Source organism: Lynx rufus, unplaced genomic scaffold (assembly GCF_022079265.1).
Source record: "Lynx rufus isolate CCGP_SWC_20201006 ecotype Redwood Valley unplaced genomic scaffold, mLynRuf1.p SCAF_12, whole genome shotgun sequence".
NCBI lineage: Eukaryota > Metazoa > Chordata > Mammalia > Carnivora > Felidae > Lynx > Lynx rufus.
The window spans coordinates 54,051,841-54,078,251 of record NW_025814826.1 but is presented as its reverse complement, the minus strand read 5'-3'; the positions used below and the strand labels follow the sequence as shown (position 1 = coordinate 54,078,251).

At 41.9% G+C, this 26,411-nt stretch overlaps 1 pseudogene; it reads right to left on the bottom strand.

Moving 5' to 3' along the window:
* Nucleotides 1-23,789: 23,789 nt before the first annotated feature.
* Nucleotides 23,790-23,890, bottom strand: LOC124507971 (uncharacterized; annotated as a pseudogene).
* Nucleotides 23,891-26,411: the final 2,521 nt, after the last annotated feature.

Sequence of the window (26,411 nt, the reverse complement as noted above, 5' to 3'; positions counted from 1 at the left end):
CAGCTAGGTTCCTGCTTGTTCTGAAACATCTCTCTGTCTCTCTCTTTGACACACACACACACACACACACACAACACACACACACACAGTACCTTTCGATCTCCTTATGAGTTTTAACAAGCAACAGAGTGTTGAATAGGTTAGCAAGCTATTGAGTGACTTCTCATTTGCTGTCAAAGTAGGCAGACACACGGTCCTAGGGAATGTGCATGGGTGTTGGTGGCACATTATGGACCCTACCATCTCCTAGTATGTCATTTGGGCAGTTACTTAGCTCTGAAACTCTATCTCCAGCAGAGAAGTGGAAATGATAATAGTCATTGAGTGGCAGGGGAAAGAATCATGATGCAGTCATATGGGGAAAGACATCCTGAGCTCAAACCCATTTCACTGCGGTGGATGCTGGAGTGCTCCATGCAGAGTCCTCCTTCCCATGACTCAGAAACCCATTCTTGCAGCTGCTGGGATTGTGGGGTGCTGACAGCTCACAGCTGAGTTCCTCCCCAGGAGCTGCTCTCCCCTGGCCTTGCCCAAAGTCACATCCCTCTTCCAGGGACAACATGCAAGCATTTGGAAGTGTGGGCCTCTTTTTCAATTCAGGGAAGCTCTGAGGCCAGAAGGCCTCCAATCCCCCAGCTCCAGAAATGCCCAGAAGATCAGCTTCAGGTTTGCTGCAGTCACCTTTACCCAGTCCTGCTTCTCTTCCTCCCTGACAGGTGTTTTTACAGAGATGTCTCACTAGGTAAGTTTCCACAAGAAAGCCTCCCTTTCAGAGTCCATTTTTTGGATAGTGCCTGTGAATTTTGCTCTTATAGCAATTCTCCAGAGTCTCAAGTGTCACACAGATAACTACACACGGTGGGGTTGGAATTCTTATGAGAATCCTGAGATTTCAAGTCCAGCCCTCCTCTTGACCTCTGTCCTTCTGTCCCTACACATGAAATGCGGGTGGAAGAAACCACACACAAACAGACCCATATAGTTCAGCCCATTGGTGGTCACCAGATTCTGGTCTTAGTGATAATTTTTGTCAAGAAGTTGGATGCTTCCTCATAACCAGGGTTTGGTCCAGTTTTGTGACCACAGAGGGATGGACAGTCTAGGCTCCAGTCAGACACACTAAACTTTCTAAAAAAGTCTTCCTGAGATTCATTTTTATTTAAAAAATAATCTTATTGAACTAATACTAAGTCCAAGCTTGAGTGATCAGAATTTGGGGGAGTTAATCCTACAGATGAGTAATGAATAGTCTCTGCCATTCATCCACTTATTTATATATTTTTAGCCACCTATCCACCCATCCATCTGCCCATCCATCCATCCAACCGCTATATATTGTGTGCATTCCATGTGCCATGAAATATTCTAAGTTTTCCACACATGCTCTCCACTCATCTTCCATCAATAACATGAAGCTTAGGAGGTGTTAGAACTTGTTCAAGATGACTTCAGTAGGAAGAGGCAGAGTGAGAAATATAATGCCCCAAGGCCCATGCTCTCCTAACCATTGTATCGCATTGCTCTCCCCATCAGAACACAGCTAAAATGAAAGTCAGATTATGAGAAATGATAGGAATTACTATCAGACACAGGAAAGAAGATACATTTAGGTGAGCAATCTAAGCCTTCCTGGAGAAGGAACAAGTTGGCCTTTGGAGTGACCAAGGCTCCCTTCCAAACAGCAAGCTCAGCAATTTTGCTTCAGAGAAAGAGCAGAAGGGGTCCAGGCTTCAGAGTCCTTCAGAGTCCTGTCCTCATCTGTTATTAGCCGTGTGACCCTGGACACCTTTCTTAACTTCCCTGAGCCTTCATTTTGTCAACATGAGAGACCTCATTGACTTTTTGTAAAGCTTAATGAAAGTATGAAACACATCTAGTCCAATACCTGAAACCACAGTGGACATTAACAAATGATGCTTGATTTGAGCCAACACAAATCTCTAGGTTATAGTTAAAAAATGGAGAAAAGTTCATTAGTCCGTTTCTCTAGTTTGTGCCTTAAAGAAGACTAAGCCAAAGGGGGACTTTGCTCCTGTCCGCAGATCTCACATTACTGATCATGAAAACCATACATTGGCACATACACACTTGCAAACACACACACGAGCACACACACATATGGCACACGTGCACACACATGCACGGACACTCAGGCATGAGCCACGGGCCCACAGGGAAGAAGCACATAGTGCGTTCTGGCACCATAATAAACCTTCACATGAAGTTCAATGTGCAGTGTTCTTAATTAAAATCTCTCAAGAACTCTTGTTGTTGGCAACATCAGCACCCAAAGCCATATTTACGTTGTTAATTATTCAAGTTACAGTGAATAAGAAACAACGCCCAGGCTTCCCATAAAATTGCCAAAAATTAAACCCGGGAAATGGGCAATAAATGTCATTTGAAATGGTACTGATGCCAGTTAATTGCAAGACAACTGTAAAATAATGGGGCAAGAGGTGCTTCAACAATGCCTAATTAGTAACTACATGGACATTTTCTTGGAAAAAATGGCAATTACACGGTGCGAACACTTAGCAGTCATCATCAAAGGCCCTTTACCAATATTAGCTAATTAATCTTCCCCACAACGCCCGGCAGGAGGCAGAACATGTCTCTGTGGAGGGAGAAGAAAAAGGCCCAGAGATGCGAATGGCTAATCCTCTTTCCTGCTTTGCTTGTCCAAAGTACAATTCGACACTTGCTTTCAAAGCACACAGGAGGGATCCCCAGGCAAGGGGAGAAGGATTTCCTGCTCAAGGAGTGACTTGCCCAGGTGCTGTGTAAGGTGAATGTGATGAAGTCTTGGCTTCCTCCTGATGAATTCATGCCTCTCAGCCTGGCTGTCCCTGGGAGCCCCCCCACACGGAGCTGCTGTCCCAGGTACACGCATACTCTTGAACGTATCTTCAGCCTCTGCCCTTTTTCTCAGCAAGAAGGCTTCTGATCTCAAACATACCGACCCAAAGAAGGGGGGCGAGACACTTGTTTTCTTAGAACACGGTTCGCAACTTTGGGTTCAACCCAGCTGTAAGGTTTAGCATTATTTCTGGAGTGTAGTTGATTTTGATTAGGTGAAAATATGAAAAAGCAATGGATGATATCTCGTATGTAGTAATTTAATCCACATCAAAAGTTTATGAGCAATGAGAAAATGGAGAAGAAGACAGGAGAGAATGGAGAGGTACAGAAAGAGGAAGAAGGGAGGGAAAAGAAGGAAGATAAGAAGGCAAGGAAAGGGAAGGAAATTCGGTGCCTTCAGTTTTTATAGCAGCTCTATGAAGGGGGTATAGTTACCATTCCCATTTTATAGATGCTGAAACTCAGGTATGGAGACGTTACATGGCCTGCAAGTTCCTGTAGTCAGGAAATTGGCGAACCAGGCCCTAAGCCCATCTCTATTTGATCTTAAATTCTTAGTTTTTCCCACAACACTGCTTTTACGATGAGTTTCCTGGCCACCTTCCATCCTGCCTCTAAATGCTTAGTTAAGAGATGGCCAGTGGGCAAACGTAAAGCACTCTAGAATTTGACTACCCTAACAAAGTACTTGATAAGCTGAGTTCTAGGCCCAGGTCAAATCCAAACACAATTTTCTTAGAGCAGCACAAGATTCATTATGTGCCTCTTCAGGATCACAAAAGAGGGAAGGCCACATAATACTGGAAGGATTAGCCTCAGGATCCGGAAAACTTGAAAATCCTGGATCATGTTTCTTACCTATAAAACGAGCAGAGCGACACCTGGCTGGCTCAGGTTGAGCGTCCAACTTTGACTCAGATCATGCTCTCACGGTTCATGGGTTCAAGCCCCACATCGGGGTTTGTGCTGACAGCATGGAGCCTGCTCTAGAGTCTCTGTCTCCTTCTCTCTCTGCTCCTCCCCCACTTGCACTCTCTCTTCTCTCTCTCTCAAAAATAAGTAAACATTTAAAAAAATTTAATGAGCAACGTAATAGCACCTACATTATGAAGCTTCCCTGAGGATTAAGTGAGCAAAACCTTAGGGCCTGGCACGTAGAAAGCATCTAATAACCGTTAGCTATGTTTTAAGCATATACTGCCCTACTCATGATTGCCAATGATCACTCCTTCACTCAAGATATGGTGCACAGATGAATTTTGCTGGCTGTGGAGTCAGCCACAAATTTAACTAGCTAAATTTCAACCCTGCATCATCTAATTACTCTCTATGTGACCATGGGAGAACTCTTCAGCCTCTGTGTGCCTCAGTTTCCTCATCATTAAAAAGAGTGTGATTATAACATCTGCGTGTCTTTTTAACACGGTTGTTTGTGGGGTTTGAATGAGACAATGTATGTAAGGCATTAAGCCTGGCACCTGGCCAATATCAAGGGGTTGATAAATGTTAGCCATTGGTATCCATTCCAAGGAGGCGTATCTGGCACACAAAAAGGACTCAGTCCACGTTTGAATCCTAGATACAAAAAAATTAACTCGATACTTCATCAACAAACTTTTATTGCACACCCACTCAATAATAGGCAGTGTCCTATGGGCTGTCCTATTTATTCAGACCTAAATAATCACATAGTTCATGCCCTTAGCTGAGAGAATTGTCTTCCGGTATAGACAATGGGGTAAGGATCTCTAGACACGAGGGCAGACTGAGAAGACTCTTCCGTCCCAGGGCATCCAGGAGTGTTGAAGAAATAAAGTATGTTGCAGTTCACGAAGTCTCAGGAAAAGACATTTTATCCACCTTCCTCCCCAAGGTAAGAGTTCGTTTAATCTGAAGGGTCACTTCAGGAATGAACAAACGAGGTCTCTCTTTCCACCAAGTGACACCCTGTCTTTTAACCTCCCTACAAACAGGACACTTTGTAAAACAGTAGTTTCCACTGCCTGACAGACAGCTCCGAAGTTCATCTACCTACTGCTTACACTGAAACCCAGTCCCCTTGAAATGTCCACCCCTGGTCATCGTCCCTCCTCTGGAGCTGGGCAGAATCGGTGTGACCCCTCCCCGCCCCACAGACCTTCTCACACGTCCACCCCACGTCCAACTCTCTGGTCGTCTTTGTTTCTTTAAGCTGCATTTGCAGATGTGTTGTGATGAAAGCCCAGTAGACATGAGCATCTTCTCCCAGTGGTGAGCTGCCAGGTGCTGGGGCACCCCCGCGAGACTGCGCCCTGGGGGCTTGGCACCACGGCTCTGGCCTCAGGGTCCGGGTCAACCCCACCTACACCTGTGAACTGGGTCCATCTGCCACAGTCCCCTCTCCTTAGTCTTTACTGGTGGTCTAACCTGTGCTCCAGTGTCAAGCCTCTGCATAAAGGAGCTGCCACCAAATCTGCCTTTGGGGACTTCAAAGATTTACTAGCCAAAAAAGTGACCAAGGCAGAGATTTCTGGGCCCCAAACGGGGCCACTGGGGCGTGTATGTGAACTCAACGCATTCCCTACCAGCTAAGGCCAAAGCAGTCTGGTCTAAAATCACGGGTCCTCTTCCAAAGGAGAATTGCCCAGGTCACCTGTACCTCCTCCCCAGTGACTGCTCACCGCTGCTGTAGACGGGGTTCGTGGGCTGGCATTGACCAATGACTGTCCTTGGTATCAGTTCTCTCCTGCCCGGAGAGAAAAGCATGGTGATGCCCTAACCCCACAGCGTTCCCTTCAAGGCTCCCTGAGCTTGGTTCCTCCTTATCTGCCCAGCCTTATTTCCCACCACATCCCCCCTCCCGCTCCCCAAGCCCCAGCTGATCAGTAGCCTTGTGAATGCCATTTCTCTTTGCAACACTCTTCCGGGCCACTTGTGGCACGAAGGCCTGCTCAGAGCCTAGCACCCCCAGGAGGCTCTCCGACATCTCCCCTGCCTCAAATGAATTCACCTCACTATCATCTTTATGGTTAGTTGTTTGGGGATCTCTTCTGGCATTCGGTTATTCACTCCAAAAGTTCTGTAAGCTCTTATTAGAAGGCAGGGTCTGCTAAGGGTACAGCAAGTATTTAATCTTCCCTAAAATCCTATGAGGCAGGTATACTAGTTTACAATCTTTGGATAGAGAGATAGATGATAGAGATAGATAGATAGACAGATGAGGAAGCTAAGTCTGGGCGCCAGGGCATCCCGGCATGATCACGTGGGCTGTGAATGGTAGAATCTTTTCTATCTGCCACCAGGGTCTGTGTAATCAGGCCCCAGGCTCTGCTCTTCACTGACGCTCCTGAAGCGCAGGAGGCCCAGAACCAAAAGACACTGAGGACGAGTTCCTGGAAGCCAAGCTCCTTGGACAGAGCAGGAGGAGCCACGCAGACAGGCGCTGTATGGAGGCCATGGAGAGAGGACAGGAGGCTACAGGCAGGACAAGCACAAGGTGGACCAGCGCTGAGCTGACGCCCCCTGGTGGCACACAGGGGAGTGACGCGAGTCAGGTCCAAAGGGCTCTCAGGAAGGAGGGGGCACTTTGAAATGGAAAGGTAAGGCTCATTTGCAACCACTGGGATGGAGCTGGAGAGTATTATCCTAAGCAAGATAAGTCAGTCCGAGAAAGACAAATACCATAGGATTTCACTTATATGTGGAATTTAAGAAACAAAACAAATGATCGTAGGAGAACGAGAGAGAGGCAAACCATGATACAGCCTTTTTCTAATATTCATTTATTTTTCGTAGAGAGAGCGTGAGCAGGAAAGGGGCAGAAAGAGAGGGGAACAGAGGATCTGAACTGGGCTCTGCACTGACAGCAGCCAGTGCTATGCGGGGCTCAAACTCACAAACCGTGAGGGTATGACCTGAGCCGAAGTCGAACGCTCAGCCGACTGAGCCACCCAGATGCCCCAAGAAACAGACTCTTAACTACAGAGAATGAACTGGTAACTGATGGTTACCCGAGGGGATGTGGTGGAGGATCAAACAGGCGATGGGGATTAAGGAGGGCACTTTTCAGCACAAGCACTGGGTGTTGCATGGAAGGGTTGAATCCCTAAATTGTATACCTGAAACTAACATTACACTGTATGTGAACTAACTGGAAGTTAAACAAAAACTTAAGAAAGAAAAAGAAAAGAGAGGTAGGGCCCTGTGTGGAGGCAGTGAGAGCAGGGGGCATGGGAATCCACCCACACAAAGGCCTGAATATCGAAGTGCTGTTTAAAAAGAAACAAGGTCTTCAAAGACAAGCGATACCCTTCCTGCCTGATGACTCCTCAGACTGCAAAGGACAGGGTTTTAGAGGCACCTACAGGGGCGCTGAGTAGCGTGTTTCCAGCCTATCCTCCAGGCGGGCAGAGGTCACGGTGCCCACCCCACCCCCCATTCAAAGACAGTGATGCCCTGTGTTGCTGTCAGACAGGTCCACTGAGACTGGACCGTGAAGGAGTTTGGGAGCTCCCCTCTGCCTTTCCGACCTTCTCCCAGCCAACCCCCCCCCCCCCAGTTCATCTATAGCAAGGAGCTTTTTGTGAAGACCAATATCAAGCACTGCATGGTAGTGAGAATTTTTAAAAAATCTAAAAGTGACAGCAATTCCCTCGATGGTGACCGCTGCCTCGTACAAAAAGCAATTTCATGAACTATTTCAATACAACACAGCAAGTGTCATGAGTGAGGCATGCCCCAAATTGGGACTGGCAGGCAGGTTTCATCTGGATCATCCGCTCTGGTTCATTAGCAGTGGCTTCCTGGAATGACTTAAAAAGGATTCTGAAGTGGAATCCAGGCTCAGCCAAGAAAGTGTGCCATCACTAATTAGTAATGTGTGCCAGGAATGTAAGGGAGAGGAGTACAATGTAGGAGGTACTACGGGAGGAGAGTAGGGGCTATGAACACAGCCCTCGGAGTTAGGGAAGACTTCCTATGGAAAGTGACGTCTGAGATGACCCTGAAGAAGCAAGAGCAGATGGTCAGGTAAGGCAGGTAAAGGTGCCAGTGGAGGAATAGAAGGGAATACTTCCCAGACATAGAATGGCTTGAGCAGAGGCAAAAGAAGTGTGTGTTCAGAAGTTGAGTCTGACTCCAATGAAAAGAGTGAGAGGTCAGGGGCCAGGTGAGGTTGACGGACAGACTAGAATCAGGTTGTATGGGACAACTTGCCCCTCTCGTACACAGGTGATGTGACATTAGAAAAATCATTATATTGGGGCACCTGGGTGGCTCAGTCAGTTAAGCGTCTGACTCTTGGTTTCAGCTCAGGTGATGATCTCATGGCTCATGAGTTTGAGCCCCATGTTGGGCTCTGCGCTGGCAGCATGGAGCCTGCTTGAGATTCTCTCTCTCTCTCTCTCTCTCTCTCTCTCTCTCTCTCTCTCTCTCTCTCTCCGTCTCTCTCCCTCTGTTTCTACCCCTCCCCTGCTCATGCTCTTTCTCTCTCTCAAAATAAATAAGCATCAAAAAATCAGAAAAATCATTATACATATGCTCATTTAACAAGGAGTCCTGAAGTTTTCTATACACCTAGAAGTGTGGGTAATGGATTGCCTGTCCACTTCACATTCATGGTCAATTTTTAGCGTCCATCAAGCGTCTTACCCCACCTGAAAGAGTAAAGTTCAGTGCACAATGTGATAAGCATAGAGACATGAGAATCTAATCTTGTTGAGGATATAGCCAGACCTGTTGAATATTTCCAGGAAAAAGTTCATTAAAACCATCTACTTACCCAGTTGAGGAGTCCCTACTTCCACACTCCCACTGCAGTGTTCTTGAACATCTCTGCATAAAAGGGAGTTATGAAGCAACCCCTTTTATTGCTGAATAATTCTAGTGTTCTTCCACATCAGGGTAAGTTGTCACTACCACCCCTGGTCATTGTCCTTCTCTCTGAATCCAGATAGAATGAACCCAACCTCACTTCCACAAACAGATATTTGCATATTTGAACATTTCTCATGTTTCCATTCACATTTCTGGATCTCTGCTTCCTCAGGCTAAAATCTTATACTTCCTCAGTTGCAGCTCTTTAGAAGGATGTTCAGGTTCCTCATCATATGAATGTCTCCTCCTGGATATACTCCAGTTTTTTAGTGTTTCCATTAGGCTATGGCACCTAAATCTGGACAATCTTAAATGATCGCCAAGCCGTTAAGGAAGGGATAGATAATTCCACGGTCCCCAGTGAGGTTTTCAGCAGCAAAGTCTTCTGTGCAATAGAAATTTCAGGGCCCTCTGGGAATCAATCACTTACTGGATTCTCTGCTATTACGGGGAAATAAAATAGTGACCCAGGAATCTCTACCTACATTGACCGACCCTGAGGGATATTAATATCACGTTGATTCTGCACATGAGGAAGGTTTTCACCCACACCTCACTCTCTTAAGAGCTAACTTTCCAAATCAGCCATGAGGTTAATTCTGAAAACATGTTCATCATCGACTATCTTATGTGCCAGTCCCAATCCAGATGGCATTTGACTTAACACTTCATTAGCTAACAGAATGGCGACCTCTAAAAATGAGACTTGTCTGGCTTCTTCTTTGTATACATTTGGACTAATTTTCAATCCCCTAATTAAACCTTTCTCTGATTGACAGAAGCTCATGACAAGCAGATATGCTGACGGAACTAAATATTTTCAGTTTTCTCTTTAAGACAGTAGACATCCAGAACATTGGAGAGAAGAGAAATTTGGTGAAAGTGAGAAATCATACACAAAGGATAGGAGCATAAGGATAGCATCAGAAGAGGCCTTTGACTGGACGGAGGAAGGATCTCAGGAAATGTGTGGACAGGAATGGTCCTCTATTCACTCTCCAGGAAGTCAAGCTCCTAAGACGAATACACGAATACACCCTCGGATGGTTACCTTCGCTCAGGCAGTCAAAAGCAACCCCTCTTTCCTGAGCCCCACAGCATAGCATGGAATGAGACAGGGAGCACTGACCACAGAGTCCGTAGACATGGGTGTGAGGACTGACTCACTCTTTCTTGGCAAAGCATGTTGGTCTCCTCTCTGAACCTCAGATAATGACAGCCAGCTGCTTACATCTCAAGAATTACTGAGCTTCAAGTTATATAGGTTGGGGAACAATCTTTGTGTTACTGTGAAGGGTTATAGAACGGTAAGACATTAATAATACCAAATCCTGCCTCATAGAATTATTTATACATACCACCCACTAGAAAATAAATGCTAGACAGCAGGACTTGCTGTCATCTCAGCCCCCTCTGTATCTAGCACAGTCCCTGTCACGCATAAGAACTTGATAAATGTTTGCTGAATTGACATCCATTGAACTGAATCACTGAGACGGTGCCCTGCACCGTCTTTGGGGGCAATTGTAGAATCTCATTTTACATCATCACCATCACCTTGCTCTGAGCTGACATGAGGAAGTGTGCAATAAATGATGAGTGAATGAATGAATAAATTGCGAGGAGTTGAAAAGATGGTTCTCAACTCAGAATGCACTTTAGAGTCGCCTGGGGTGCTTTTAAAAATCAATCTCTGGGACCCTGCCCCAGAGATTGATTTTTAAAAGTTCCCCGGGATAGTCTAATATACCATCAAGGTTGAGAACCAATCACTTCAAACAATGGGAAAATGTAAGGAAGAGCCCTCCCCCACACTTCTTTTTCTAACCACTCTAGGTTTTAGATTCTTGAGGGAAATAAAGCATTCTGAAAGCTATCACACTCTAAAATGGAAGAGTGATGTGGGTACTGCTTTTTAGAAAACACTGTCAAGAAGTGCTTTCCATCCGTGCTGGCTGATGGACCTCTTGGCAGCTATCACCCTGGCACACACTTGACCTGGATATGGCTGAGCTGGGAAGGCGAGATCAGCCACCAGGGCCATCGCTCGGGACTTCTGTGAGCCCAGATGTTCTGAGAGGTTGCCACCTTGTGGTCACTCTTCAGTGAAAGCTGTACGGTTTTTAGCACCTTCCTTAAAACAAGTTTATCTCAGGCGGCTGTTGGCTTTTCTCTTTCTCAAATCATATGCAAAGCCTGCTGGCATGTATTCTGATATTTCTGGAAAGAGGAAACAAGGAAGAGAGAGTTCTTGGCTCTCCGTCGTGAAAAGAAGGCTTCAAATATTAACACCAGGCAGGACATAGTGGTTATATGAGTGGGTGATTTATTTACCACTGTTGAATAGTGAGTGATAGAGGTCGAGAGAGGATAATGTACTCAAAATAATCCAGGCTTCATTTCTAGGGGGAAGGTATGGGTTACGTCAAACCCATTTATAAATCTTTACTTTCATGAGAAAAAAGTAGAAGAGTAACAGAGCCATCATTCTCATTTGACAGAGAGAACAAGGCCCCAGGTGTTAATTGTGTTTGTCAGAGTTGCATGAACTCAGGCTGGGAACCAACCTTTTGTTTTATTTTTAATTTTTTTGAACATTTATTTATTTTTGAGCGGCAGAGAGAGACAGAGCATGAGTGGGGGAGGGGCAGAGAGCGGGAGACACATAATCCAAAGCAGGCTCCAGGCTCCGAGCTGTCAGCACAGAGCCCGACGCGGGGCTCGAACTCACAGACCGCGAGATCATGACCTGAGCCGCAGTCAGATGCTTAACCGACTGAGCCTCCCAGGCGCCCCACCAACCAACCTTTTAAACCAATGCCTTCAGAAAATGAGATTCCTTTTTATACTAAAAGGAAAAATTTACACTAAAAGGAAAAATTCAGTCTTGACATTTGAGTTTCTACACAAATTCAAATGTGAAGACTGGATGTAAATGTGTGTATGTAGGAAACAATATACACACATACGCATATACACAGACCCATGTGTATATTTTTGTTAAGCTTATTTATTTATTTTGAGAGAGAGAGAGAGAGAGGGAGGGAGAGAATGAGTGGGGGAGGGCACAGAGGAAGGGGGAGAGAGAATCCCAAGCTGACAGCACAGAGCCCAAGGCGGGGCTCCATTTCACTAACCACGAGATCATGATCTGAGCCGAAATCAAGAGTCGGACACTTACCTGGCTGAGCCACCCAGGTGCCCCAACCCACATATTTTTTAAAAAACATTCATAATGAGGACTAATTGAATGATAGAAAATTTCACTTCATGAAAAATTTTACTTTACAATATTGTTTAAGAAATATTTTTTTCAAAGACACAAACTAGTATCTGTATTTTCAAGTTTTGTCAGACCTGCTGTAATGGATACGTGAGATTCACCAAAAGGGCACCGGAAACTAATATGAGGTATGAATTTTATTCTTCACACCAGATTACTTTTCAAGTAGATTAAATATATGAAGGTGCGGAGAGCTGTCCCTGGGTCCACACTGACCTGGGTTTGTGTGTCAACCCAACAATGAGCTACAAAACCCTGCAGAATTTGCTTGAACTTCTGGGGCATCAGTTTCCTCACCGACAAGTAATAATAGTAAGGACAACTTGTCAATAATTCTTATGGTTGTTAAATAAAAGAAATAACTCCAACCAGAGATCCTAAGACAGAAAGTACCCAAACAGTAAATGAATCGTGAATAGTTTTATCTTCACTACGATTTTCTTTGAACGTTTGTCTAGTTGATCTCATTGATAATCAATGGGGTACTACACCACTCTAGATGCCAAGGACTTTAGCAGGGTGCAGGAAACAAACCATTCACATCATCAGAAAAAAATATGAAAAGGAGGTTTCAGACAGCTAAGAGAAGTTGGAGAAATTGCTGAATAGATTCACGTGGGTTAAATTGAAATTTGAGTGCAGTTTTAGGAAGTAATTTTATTGGAACAAAAGCTTTATCAGTCAATGGACATTTGACTGTATTCAGCCTACCCACCTTTTGATTCCCACCTGACTGTGTCATGAGCCAGCTGGTGTCCAGAAAGCAAATCTTGAAGAAACAGGCTGTAAGCTTCAGAAACCATAGGCCACGTGCTCAGAAATTACTGCTAAATGATGTGACTTCAGAAGCTTAGAGACAAAGACTTCCCAAAACAAAATCTCTAGGCCACACACTAGACACTAGAGGTGGAAGAGGGGAATTTCTACTGAAACTAGGAAACCTTCCTCAGGGCTACCTGTGAAATACTTGGTCCTCTACTTTAGAATACAAAGGCCTGTATTCATCCTGTTTCTTTTTTGTTTCCCTCCAGCACTCGTAGAATGAGGGAAGCATGGTGGTTGTGCAATGAATGAACACACAAAATTAAAAAAAAAAAAAAGATTGTGACATGGGTAGTATCTATCCTTACACAACACATGGGGATGGAGGGCCTAGAGATAGATGAGCAAAGCCTTTAAAAATGAAATCATTGGGTGGCTCAGTCAGTTACATGTCCGACTTCACCTCAGGTCATTATCTCATGGCTCATGAGTTCAAGCCCCACATCGGGCTCTGTGCTGACAGCTCAGAGCCTGGAGCCTGCTTCGGATTCTGTGTCTCCCTCTCTCTCTGCCCGCCCCCTCCCCCCCGCTCATGCTCTGTCTCTCTAACATGAATAAATGTTTAAAAAAATATCTTTAAATGAAATCATTGCTCAACATCACTCATCATCAGGGCAATACAAATCAAAAACAGGATGAGATACCATACCACCTCACACCTGTCAGAATAACTAAAATTAACAACACAGGAAACCACAGATGTTGGTGTGGATGTGGGCAAAGGGGAACCGTCTTAACACCGTTGATGGGAATGCAAACTGGTGCAGCCACTCTGGAAGACAGCATGGAGCTTCCTCAAAAAGGTAAAGATAGAACTACCTTATGACACAGCAATTGAACTACTAGGTATTTACCCAAAGGATACAAAAATACTGATTCAAAGGTGTGTGTGTGTGTGTGTGTGTGTGTGTATGAATTTTAGTCTTCACACTGGATTACTTTTCAAGTAGATTAAGTGAATGTGTATATATATACACACATATATATATCAAAATAAATCAGTCAGAAAAAGACAAATACCATATGATTTCATTCATATGTGGAATTTAAGAAACAAAACAGATGCACATATAGGAAGGAAAAAAAAAGAGAGAGGGAAGCAAACCACACGACAGTCTTAACTACAGAGAACAAATTGAGGGTTGATGAAGGGTGGTGGGTGGGGGATGGGCAAAATAGGTGATGGGTATTCAAAAGGGCACTTGTCATGGTGAGGGTGTTGTATATAAGTGACAAACCACTAAATTCTACTCCTGAAGCCAATATCACACTATATGTTAACTAAGTGGAATTTAAATAAAAATGTGAAACAAAAATAAAACAAAATTTAAAAAATAAAATCACTGAAGGATAAAGATGTGGGGTATATATATATATATATACACACACACACACACACACACACACACACACACACACACAATGGAGTATTACTCGGCATTCAAAAAGAACGAAATCTTGCCATTTGCAACTACATGCATGGAACTAGAAGGTATTATGCTAAGTGAAATTAGTCAGTCAGAGACAGACAAATATCACATGACTTCACTCATATGAAGACTTTAGGATACAAAACAGATGAACATAAGGAAAGGGAAGCAAAAATAATATAAAAACAGGGAGGGGGACAAAACATAAGAGACTCTTAAATATGGAGAACAAACAGAGGGTTACTGGAGGGGTTGTGGGAGGGGGAATGGGGTAAATGGGTAAGGGGCTTTAAGGAATCTACTCCTGAAATCATTGTTGTGCCATGTGCTAACTTGGATGTAAATTTTTAAAAAATTAAATAATAATAAAAAATAATAATGATAAAAAATAAAATCATGAAATCACTACCTGTTTTAAGAATGAAGTCTAGACTTAATGACTTAAATCACTAAAAGCTATTGGCAATAAGATCTACATCAGGTTATTTAACGGGGATAAGACATTACTACAACATATCAAGAAATGTCAATGTCAGTAACATAGGAGATGCTCAACGCGGTTGGTGTTCTAAACTGACAGAGCAGATACTTACCTATAAAGTGTGGGTTGAAGGGCACAGGATGATCACAGACCTCCTTCGCCTCAAAGGACTTACTTATCAGGATTCTACAGAGCCTGATATTCTGATTTTCTCCCAGTTTAAGGACTGTCTCAAAAAAGATTCCAGTAAAAAGAAAAATGTTTCCTTGGAAGAAGCCCCATTTGGCCTGGGTGACTTTATCATGTATAGAGGGAAAAACCTGATGTAGAGAGAGTTGGGAAAGCAGGAAGAAAGGGAAGAAAGAAAAGGAAGAGTAATATCCCTCCATCCAACCTCTAGACCTGCACTGTCCTATATGGTAGCCTCTATTCACACGTGGATATTTTAGTTTAAATTAACCAAAATTAAGTAAAATAAAAAATTGAGCTCACCCATCGTATTAGTCCTTTTTCAAGTGCTCAATAGCCCCGTGAGGCTAGTGGCTACCATTTTTGTCAAACAGAACATTTCTATCACTGCAGAAATTTCTATCAGACAGTACTGCCCTAGTGAGTGAGTCCTACAGGGGAACCATATCATATTCTTGAGAAGCAATGGGTTTTAAAAACAGCTGAACAAGTGGATTCTACTAGAGAAAAACTATCTTGTAGCCCTTCTTAGCTTTTCTGTATTAAGATAAAAAAACCAAGAAGCAGATATTTTGTTGCAGACTAACTCGCACGGGAAAAGGACAGGATGGGTCACAGGGAAAAAGATGTAGCCATACCAAGCTAGGGGTCTCTTCCTAAGCAGCCCCAAATGAGGACAGTTCACCTGTGGACACTAAATGGAGACTGACACTGAAACACGTTTTCCTGTAGAGCTAAAGACTCTAACTATGTGTTGTGTGCAATATGAAGTTCTCATGGCTTGGTGGGATCCTTTGTCATCCTTATAATTTCAAGGTTATAGAACCTCCCCCGCCCCGCCCCAAGCCTGGCCACGTATTTTATAGATAGGGTAGCTGCTACCTGACCATAAGGATTATACAAGAATCAACATTAAAGAGGCTAGCTTCTTTTTTTTAAGTAAGTTATTTGAATTTGAACCCAGGTGTACCCAGGTGTATGTGACTCATAACTCTAAACTATTAAATCATATCATGCTGTTCCTATGAGGAGGAAAAAAATATCATGAAAGGGTATCTTAATTTGGACAGAAATAAGTAAAGGGAAGGCCACGATGGAAGAATCCTCTATATTGCTTTGGCAATGTTGGGGAACCTATGGCCTGATCATAGTTGCGAGAGACACAATATTTATGGCTTCTCTGGGTCTCAGTACCCTCTTCTGCAAAGTAAAGAGGTTGGACCAAAAGATCTTAAGCTCCTTTCAATCCTACATAATTGTTTAATACCCTATATTTCTATAAAGCATTCAATGTGAAGCCTTTTAAGTGAGGATTACTTTATTATCTAGTAAAAATGGTTTTATTGGCACATATATTTTTAGTGCTAAGAACGGACATTAGTGCACATTAGCTAGCCACAAAATTGATAGTTAACAAATTAACTCAGTAGCCGATTTCTCCAGTGCATGTGAACCCTAAAAGGATATTTTAATTAAAAATAAATTATTTTTTAAAAATAGGACTACTGTCCATTTTTGCCAGATTCATTACCTGGAAAATGTTTGCATATATATGGGATCTTCATATGCATGTGTGTTAGTTTCTGCCCCTCCTGTTCCCCCAAGCGAAACATGTTTATGCTTGAAGCTGTTTTGTGAATCCCAAGAAAGCATTTGAAGAAAATTAAAAATCTCTGCCAAAAACTATAACCATCACCAAGCTTGGTCATAAACTTTAATTGGAAAACTGATATTATGTATCTTTATTACACTTTGAAAACATGAATAATATATGTAACCGTCCGAGGGCTGAGCTATGAACATTGCTTTATTGTTCAAACATAAATAAAAGTGTACTATATTATCAATTAGTGTCCAGCTTCTTTGGGAAAGTGAGAATAAAATCTGTTAAACCTCAGCTGGTGATTTACATTCTCAAACATCTTTACTCACAAGCCTAAAAAGCAGGCTGGTAACAGTCGCCAAAACAGTTGCCAAGACAACTTATCTCTGGATTTAGTACCTACTGCATCAGGAAAGACGCCTACGAGGAATTTAATTAACTAGCGCCTCAGCCTCTTTGGCCAAAAAAGGATGGATTTTCCTTTAACTCAAAGTCCCTAGAGAATGAGATTCAATGGAACGAGGGTAGACACAGACACACGAGATAGACATGCACATGCGCACTCACAGATGCTGGGATTTAATTATAATACAAGGCTAGTTTTCAGGTGGGTTGACATAGAATCTGCCTCAGTAGTTCATACATGTTTACTGAATAAATGTAAATAAACATGTAGCTATAATGCTCTATATGTTTATATTATATTATAGATGTTATGCATAATATAAATGTATATATTACATACAAATATATATTTACATTATGTATGCATATATGTTTATATTTATATATTTGTTTATATATGATTCATTCATGCATGCATTCATTCATTCATTCACTTTCCTTCTTCTTCCCTCTTCCCAGAAATAGGCAACTTATGGAAGTTAATTGAAACAAAATTAGCATCACAGATGAATCAGATATAAAATTGATAGGAAGTTTAGAATGTTAGAACGAAGTTTCATCATTGGTTCTGAGCTTCCAGGTAACCATGGCAATAATGGAAGTAGAACAAATTGTATGGTTTACATTACTGCTCACAAAAGGGAATGCTTTTACTCTCCTAAATTCTAACATTATTTTGGGGTCGTTGTTTGAAAACCATACTTAGCATTATAAAATTCCTAGTACCATACGGTTATGTCATGCTCTGTACATGCTTTTTTTCCCATTTAATCCTCACAACTCACCACGAAAGCCCAAAGTCCGCTGAGCTAGTAGAAAGTACTATATGAACCTTGCTTAATAGTGTAATTAGTGTTTACCTGGATTATACATCCTTCTTTCCCACATGCTCCTCCTTTAAATGTCCAACTCAAAGATCAGGATGTGGGGCCGAGCACCAAGCTTTCATACGCTATGCGTTTCAAACACAACTCTAATCTCCCACCTTTGGGTACTTTTTCCCCACAATGGGCAATAGGTGGGTAGTTTTCCCCATCCTTTATGAGCTCCAAATACACATGACAAAAGATCTGCATTCACATGCTGGCAATTTCAGACATGCATAGTGTTGTGTCCTTTTTAAACATATTTGCATGTTTTAATCCTCACAATGAATAAGAGCAAGCAGATGAATACTGATTCTCTGTTTAAAGTTTTTTTTTTAATGTTTTTGATGTTTATTTATTTTGAGAGAGAGAGAGAGAGAGAGAGAGTGTGAGCAGGGGAAGGGCAGAGAGAGACAGGGAGACACAGAATCCAAAGCAGGCTCCAGGCTCTGAGCCATCAGCACAGATCCCAACACAGGGCTCGAACCCACGAACTGTGAGATTATGACCTGAGCTGAAGTCGGAAGCTTAACCGACTGAGCGACCCAGGTGCCCCAACTGCTTCTCTGTTTATATGCATTAAGAAATGCAGGTTCTTTCCATAATTTGGCTATTGTTGAGAGTGCTGCTATAAACATTGGGGTACAAGCCTAAATGTCCATCAACTGATGAATGGATAAAGAAATTGTGGTTTATATACACAATGGAGTACTACGTGGCAATGAGAAAGAATGAAATCTGGCCCTTTGTAGCAACGTGGATGGAACTGGAGAGTGTGATGCTAAGTGAAATAAGCCATACAGAGAAAGACAGATACCATATGGTTTCACTCTTATGTGGATCCTGAGAAACTTAACAGAAGCCCATGGGGGAGGGGAAGGAAAAAAAAAGAGGTTAGAGTGGGAGAGAGCCAAAGCATAAGAGACTCTTGAAAACTGAGAACAAACTGAGGGTTGATGGGGGGTGGGAGAGAGGGGAGGGTGGGTGATGGGTATTGAGGAGGGCACCTTTTGGGATGAGCACAGGGTGTTGTATGGAAACCAATTTGACAATAAACTTCATATATTGGAAAAAAAAAAAAAGAAATACGGGTTCTGTTAAAACACAAGTCTTTGATCCCTCCTTAGTGCCCATACTTCATATTTCCTTTCTTCCTGTAGATAATCTGGCAACTAAATCATAACTCATATACCTCCAGGATACTGTTTAGCTCATCAAGCTAGTCATTCGCTAAATAGGAAAGCAATGACTTAATACAGTTTCAGGATATTCCTAATCATCTGCCTCAGGGTAGAATTCTGAGCTAGCCAAGTCTGTCAGGTAGTGTTAGCCCTCTGACTTTGTCCTTCATTGTCAAAGGGTTTTGTTTTTGTTTTTGTTTTGCGATTCTAGAACCTTTTCATTTCCATATGAACTTTCAAAACAGCTTACCAATTTCTGCACCCCCCCCCCAAAAAAAGCCTCCTGGAATTTTGATTGGGATTGTGTTGAGTCTTCCGATAAATTTGGAGATAACTGACATCTAACATTGAATCTTTCAACCCACAGACAAAGTACATCTTTCCACTTATGTAGGTCTTCTTTAATTTCTCTCATCAATATTTTATGGTTTTCAATATACAGGTTTTACCCATCTTTGTTATATTTATCCCTAGGTATTTCCTATTTCCAAATATTTGTTGCTACTATATTTAAATACTACTGAGTTTTGTATATTCTTGTAACCTGCAACTTTGCTAAACTCATTAGTTCTAATATATGTTTTGTATCCATCAAATTTTCTACATAGACAAAGCCACCTACAAGTAAAAATAAGTTTATTTCATCATCTCCAATCTGGATGCAATTATTTTTATTTTTCTTGCCTATTTGCACTTGCTAGAACCTTCAGTAAAATGTTGAATAGAAGGGATGAGAGCAGATGTCCCTGACTTGGTTCTGACCTTCAAAGGGAAATAATTCTGTCTTTCATCACTACGTTAACTGTAAGGTTTTTTCATAGATGCTCTTTATCAGGTTAAGGTACTTCTTTTCCTAGTTTGCTGACAGCTTTTCTTTTAATGTTTATTTATTTTTGAGAGAGAGGGAGCAAGTAGGGGAGGGGCAGAGAGAGAGGGAGACATAGAATCCGAAGCAGGCTCCAGGCTCAAGCTGTCAGGACAGAGCCCAACGTGGGGCTCGAATTCACGAACTGTGAGATCATGACCTGAGCTGAAGTCAGACGCTTAACCCACTGAGCCACCCATGCGCCCCTGCTGACAGCTTTTTATAAGGAGTTGCTGTTTGCATTTTTCTCTGCCCGCATGCAGTTTTCTTACCTACATATACTGATCCGTCCTCAACTGAAGCCTGGAGAGGGAAACCTCTGAAGCTTTCCAGGGGTCCCTGAGTATGCTGCTCTCTCTCTCTCTTCAGTACCCCACTCATGCCAACTCTAGCCACTTTTTCTTGGACTCCCACGTCCATTTCGCCAACATGGGGAGACCAGCAGATCAGCCTCAGTCCCTCCTGCCAGCGACATAAACTGGAAACTCTCTCAAGACAGTAATCTGGGATGGCGTAGAGCTCACTTTATTGGTTTTCTGTCTTTCGAGGATTATTGCCCTTTGTTGTGTGATGTCCCATGTCTTAAAAATTATTGTTTCATATATTTTGTCCAGTGTTTTAGTTGTTTCTGAGGGACAGTTAGTATCAGAGTCCCTGTTATTCCAGGTGGAAGCAGCAATCTTTCCTGGGGAGTTTCTACACATGTACAATCCTAGGCCTTAATCTATACAGAAATCACGGGCTAGGTCTTGAGAATCTGTACATTTTCAAATTTGTCTTTTTTTTTTAATTTACTTACTTTTGAGAGAGACAGAGAGACAGAGTGTGAGCAGGGGAGGGGCAGAGAGAGAGGGAGACACAGAATCAGAAACAGGCTCCAGGCTCCAAGCTGTCAACACAGAGAACGACGCAGGGCTCGAACCCACCAACCACAAGATCATGACCTGAGCCGAAGTCAGACACTCAATCCACTGAACCACCCAGGCGCCCTGAGAATCTGTACATTTTCAAAACTCCACACTGAATTTATTGACAATACTGGCTTGTAAAGTTCAGATTTACCCTTACTTTATATCTCCTGAAACCTGTTCTGTAGGTTAAGTTTCAGAGCATGACAAGGACGCTGGAACCAAGTTCTCTGCCTCTTTAACCTCGGTTTCTTCTCATCCCTGTGTGTACAACCACTGTAATGTCTGCTACATTAGTGCTAATGCTGGGAAGGCTAATTTAATTTCATACATTTCAGTAAGGCTTAACATCTACATGTGCAAAAAACCAACTATAAGTCAGGTTGCTCACCAGAAATTGGGTATTTCTTGCACTGTGGTAAATATTACATGCTTGTATCAGATGAGGAAGGACAAAAGTTGTTCTCTTATATATATGTAATCATCTTCCTAAAGAGGAAGCCATCAAAGTTTGGATGCAGCGAATATTCTATTCTATTTCTATTCAGGATTTCTATTCTCTTTTGTCCTTTATGTGTTACTGGATTCCTTCCCAAGATAATACCACTCCAATAATCGTATTGCCCAATGGTATTGGTTACTCTTAGACATGTTTTAAAATACAGGTGGGTAGTCATCTCTTCGTGATGTCTTCTCACAAAATTCTAGGTGGCTTTACTTATTTCCACCCCTGAATGCTTAACGTGTAGGGCACATAGTATTTTAGCTTTCTTCATGGTGCACTAACAATGTGTATTTGGATGATGACACCTGTACATTCTCAAATGAATTTTCCCAGGTAACTGATTTCATGGAAATTGTTGACTTCCTATTTCTCCTATTCAGTTATTCTAGAAATATTCAGAAATGGAGAATATATGATAATACATTACATAATATGAATATATAATTATGAACACATTTATGATTACATAATTTAAAGATACATATAATATGAATATAGATTTATTTCTTATTTTCTGGTATTCTGCCTGGGAACGTCTGAAAAACAGATAACTGAGCTATATTAAGTTTAATTAATATTAAACAGCATTAAGTTGGCAAGTCCCCTGATTCCTGTGCTGCCCGGTTTCTGATCTCGTGGGTATCTAAAGTGGCTTACAATGGCTGAATATGTGAGGAGTTGTTTTTCTATTTGGGGTTCTTTGGTAATGAGCACACCCTGATAGTAACGCCTTAGGATTGCCTGTGTCCCCACTGATATACTGCTGATTTTTAGCGAGTCAAGAAAAATCCCTTTGGCGGGGCCTAATCCCTTCATGCAAATGTTAACTCTATGAAATTTTATCTTTCTGTTCTTCAGATCATCTTTAAATTATTCATAGCCTGACAAACAATGTGTGAACAAAAGAAGAGAATTTTGTTATACTTCAACAAGTTGATTGAAGTTTATTTATTTATTTTGAGAAAGAGAGAGAACGGGGGAGGGGCAGAGAGAGAGGGAGAGAGAGAATCCCAAGCAGGCTTCATGCTGGCAGCACAGAGCCCAACACAGGGCTTGAACCCACAAACTTTGAGATATGACCTGAGCAGAAGTCAAGAGTCAGGCAATTAAGCAACTGAACACAAGCTGCCCCCAACAAATTAATTTTAAGCCCAAATGCTGTTTAGACTGTGTGGTTTGAGTGAAGGTTTAAAAGGATAACTGGGTCACGTATACACATGCAGCTGAAACTAAGACCATCCCACCAACCTCAATAGGAACCTTGGTCATGTGCAAACCTAGTTGATGAGGAACTCAACTCTCTGTAACTGCAGTTCAAATATAGGAACTAGCCCAATCCACCGATCAGGAGAGTCCTACCAAAGAAAACAATAACATGGACATATTTTTATCTCAAAGAGGTATTAGAAATCATCTGATGTTACATTTCTCAAATTTGTTGGGAAGGGGGACAATAATGAGAATTACCTGGTTCAGTGAGGAACAGAATGGAGGAGTATTGAGGATATACAGCTTGTCAGAGCTCCAAAGAGATCCTTTTTAACTTTTAACATAATTTATGAATCACGGATCCAAATAATGATTTATATAGCCTTGGCTGTCACCATTCAAACCATCCAGCAAGGGAGCTTTCAAAAATCTTACCATCCAGGTCATATCACAGTCAAATTAGAATCTCTGGGTTGGACTTAGGTACCAATACTCTGAAGAGTCACGTAGGAGAGGCTGGGAATCCATAGGCCTATAACAGCGGGGAGCTTGCTAACACCAGACCCAGGATAAGTACCCAGCTTATATTTGAGTAGCCACAAAGAGCCTCTCCACTTCCCTCTAGACACCTCTCCAGCTAAGAATTACTGTGCCCTCCAGGGAAAGTGTTATCTTTAAATGAACAATTTTTTTCTTTAATTGTGGTAAAATACACACGTAAAATTTACCATCTCAACCATTTGTAAATGGACAGTTCAGCAGCGTTAGATATATTTACATACTTTGCAACAGATCTCGAGAACATTTTTATCCTGCAACCCTGGAACTCTACACCCACTGAACACCGACTCCCTATTTCCTCCCCCTTCCATTCCCTGCAAAACATTTTATTTTCTGTTTTTATGAGTTTGACTACTTCAGATACCTCATATAAATGGGATCATATAGTGTATGTCTTTTTGTGACTGCTTATTTCACTTAGCATAATATCCTTAAGATTCATCCATGTTGTAGCAAGTGGCAGGATTTCCTTTTTTTTTTTTAGCTGAATAATATCCCACTGCATGTGTATACCACATTTTCTTTACCCATTCATCTGTCCATGGATATCTGGATTACTTCTACCTCTTGGCTATCGTGAGTAAAGCTGCAATGAACTTGGATATGCAAATGTCTCTTTGAGATCCTACTTTGAGTCATTTTGGATATATACCCAGAAGGGGGATCATATGGTACTTCTATGTTTAATTTTTGAGGAATCTCCATAGCTGTTTTCCATAATGGCTGCATGATTTTTAATTCCCACCAACAGTGCATGAGGGTTCCAAAAAATATGGAATGCTTCGAGAATTTGCATGTAATCCTTGTATAGGGGCCATGCTGATCTTCCGTATTGTTCCAATTTTAGTATACGTGCTGCTGAAGCAACCACTAATCAAAAACTTTTGAGATAATTTTCATAACTTATTAATAAATCCCATGGGAGTGACAGCTTGAGTCTCCCAAATTTATAAAAACCACATGTTTGAATAATTCATTTTAAGAGGAATCTGATAAATGGTCAAGGCAAAGTTACTAAAGGGAGCCCTCAAAGCATAGTCCCCAAACCGGATCATCAGCCTCATTTGGGAATGTGCTAGAAATGCAGATTCTTAGGCCCCACCCCAGACTTACTGACTCAGAAATTCTGTGGGTAGGATCCAGCAACTTGTTTTTTAAAAGCTTCCTAGTTTTTGAAGCATACTAAGGTTTGAAATGTTCTTTCGGTTATGATTTTATGGATCTTAAAAAGAATCCTCTAAGCTCTGAGACTTTTTCTATTGATGCTGGTAATGTCAATGAATATATTCCTGTTTTATTTTGCTTTTTGTTGTCTGTCTATTGCTTATTTGTTTGGTAAAACAGCCTTGCTGTAAGTATCAGTGACTTCAGGATTAAAAGCTAGCTTAGGCAGTAGTTTATAGTATAAACTGTAACAATATTAACTTCTTGCTCATTATGTATTCTGTAAAATGAGGAGACTAGACCAAAGATGGTGAATATCTGCCTTACACCACTTTTCCAGAGCCCAAGGCAGACATTGCTAATTGATCAAGACACTCTACCCCACCCAGCCCATGTAGAATCCTATAATCCTTCTTAACACAGCCTTACCAATGAATTAGACTTATGAGATGAAATCCATTTGCCACCACATAATCTTTATTGTCCCTTCTAGCTATGTCCTCAAATAATATGCACTCCAAACACTATCCATTCTAGGGTGTTCTCTAGAACTGTAAATACTCAGTGAGCTTAGTTTCCTCAACTATAAGATAATACTAATGTTATCTACTTCATGGGGTGTCTTCTTTAGGAGTCTTTAGGGAGATTAAATGAAATATTGTATTTGAACCAGCTAGATCAGTGCTAGGCATAAAGTTTTAAAAGTATCATTAACCTTTAGTTCCTGCATTCTTTACAATTTTTTCTGACCACTCACCTTGGCCGACAACTACAGCTGATCAAGCGCAGTGCTGCTCTGAGAAGCATGAGTGCTCCTGGTACTGACCTGGCAATAATGAGGATTGACTGATTTCTTAGCCGTTGCTTCCATTACAGTGTTTCCCTCATCATTCTGCTTACCAAGTCTGCACTTTGGCTGAACTAGTGCCTTTGGGTGAAAAAGGAGCCCTTTTACTTCTTAGTTAATCTAATCTCACAACAGAAAAAATCAAAGTGATTATATTATCCAGCACAAAACTAAACTCAGAATACATATAGCCAACCTTTTGATGCTGACTTAGTAAGATATTAACGAGCAGGTTTCCCTCCTGGAGTAGATGTACAGAAGTTAAGATTTATTGAGGACTATGCATGCACAAAAGCTCTGTTAGCCAATTTGCTGTTATATCTGATTTATTCCCCACAAGAAGACTTTAAGACACGCACAACTACATTGGTTCTGATTTACAGATGAGAACACTGAGGTCCAGAGAAGTTAAGAAACATAACCAAAGTCATAAGCTTGAAAAAGGGATCAACTACCTAATTTGCAGAGCCCAGGGCAAAGTAAAGATGCAGGGCCTCTTATGTGAAAGATTATTCAGAATTTCAAGGCAGAGACTGAAGATCATTAAGCCAAGCTCAGGGATCTCTGCACGGGATCCAACCTACTGCACAGGTTGTAGGTTCGTGAAGTTGGCCTTACCGGCGTCAGAAAAGATTCTAAAACTTGTGTCATTTCTCTATTCCAACAATGGGAAAGGCAAGTCACCCAGCAGGAAGTACATCTTGGAGCCCTGGCCCCAGAAAGAGGGTGAAGAGCTACAGGGAGTAAGAGTGAAACCCAAAGAACCCAGTCAGCTTCATGGGTTTGACAAGAGATCCCAAGGAGCAGCCCAATAGATGAAGCAGCACTGGATTTGAGTCAGAAAACCTGGGCTCAGATATTGCCTTGGAAACATTATTTGAATGATCTCAAGCAAGTCATTGAGCCCTACTAAGCCTCTGTCTCCTCCACTGAAGAAGTGAGGGTCCACCACCTTTTCTTAATTCACAGACTGAACCACCACAGGGGTTGAAGCACATAACTGCATACAGTATGCAGACAAGTACGTGAGGATAGCACCTTTGGAGCCATTAACTGCAGCCCCAACGCTCTATCCCAACTACCTCTTGTATCCAATGATTTAAGTGGGTGCTAAAGGGTCTCTAGGGCAGGATGAAAATCTAAACTGTGTTCAATAATGGGATACTGACATAGAATGGCAGATGGTTGAACTACAGGGAGGTTAACTAAAGGCTGCAGGGACCATCTAGGAGAATTCATTGAACACTTAATAGGTTCTGAATCATCATCTTGGGTACAAATTGTTTTTAATATTAACAGTGAATGACTCTGAGATTATAAAGCATCTATCTAGATTGCAAAAAAAAAAAAATGCATTTCTTTACTTTCTTTTCTTCC